General features: G+C 35.1%; 1 non-coding gene across 1 annotated transcript; it reads right to left on the reverse strand.

Moving 5' to 3' along the window:
* Nucleotides 1-430: 430 nt before the first annotated feature.
* On the reverse strand, nt 431-504 carry TRNAS-ACU (transfer RNA serine (anticodon ACU)). Its single transcript has one exon. It is a non-coding gene; the product is annotated as a tRNA-Ser (tRNA).
* Nucleotides 505-962: the final 458 nt, after the last annotated feature.

The following is a 962-nucleotide window of genomic DNA, read 5'->3' on the forward strand; positions in this document are numbered from 1 at the left end:
GCAGTGGCGTTAATGTTTCCTGGTGTCAACCTGTATTATTTCAGTAGAAATTGAAATGAGGATGCATCTTGCTGCCTTTCCAATGAAGCAAGTTTAATTTAGTAATAGGTGAAAAACCATCCCTACAAAGGTGTTAATCAGAGACTTGGCTTTGTGGACACTTTTCAGAGAACAAATTTGTTAGCATAAAAATAAAGCCAGAAAATTAAGAGCTGTTTAATCACTCAATTGGATTTTTTTTGCCAGCATATTTCTTTTTCTCTGCAACCAACTGCTAAATTGTGCTTCCTATCTGTTTTTATAAAATCACTGAATCAAATCTAACTCTGATTACATCAGAGAAGGCCAGGTACCCTACACCATAACGGGGGGTTTGAAATTTTGACTTGTCTACTTAAAGATCACCAAAATCTGATAACAAGGTCAATTACGTCCCTGGGTGGGATTGAACCACCAACCTTTCGGTTAGTAGCCAGACACACTAACCGATTGCGCCACAGAGACACTTTGTAAAAAGTACATACTGACAAAGGCTAATAAGCATACATCTGGAACGTTTCCTAGAAAAACTTTAAAAAGTCAATAATCTGGAGAGTTTTTGTAAGATGTTTCTTCCATCAACCAACGAAGAAACACATTGGTACTTTCCCATGATGAGTGAGTGCTTCAGGATCTCTTGCACTTACATGTGCAGCAGAGTACTGCAATGGAAGCATGCTGGGCCCATAACCCAGAGGTAGGCAGATTGAAACTATCCTTTGCTATATGCATTTTTTTTTTGTTAATTTAAGTAATCAAAACTGGGATTGATATTTTTGCTCTTTTATTTTTACTTAAAGTACAATAACTTTTACCATTTTAATTTGTTTTAATAGTATATTGACAGTATAGTTTTCCTTAAAAAAATCCACTTAATTTTCTTTACCCTATTATTAAAAGGGTAATTGACAAAAACAAACTAC

The sequence above is a fragment of the Pseudophryne corroboree genome, unplaced genomic scaffold (genome assembly GCF_028390025.1).
Source record: "Pseudophryne corroboree isolate aPseCor3 unplaced genomic scaffold, aPseCor3.hap2 scaffold_861, whole genome shotgun sequence".
Lineage (NCBI taxonomy): Eukaryota > Metazoa > Chordata > Amphibia > Anura > Myobatrachidae > Pseudophryne > Pseudophryne corroboree.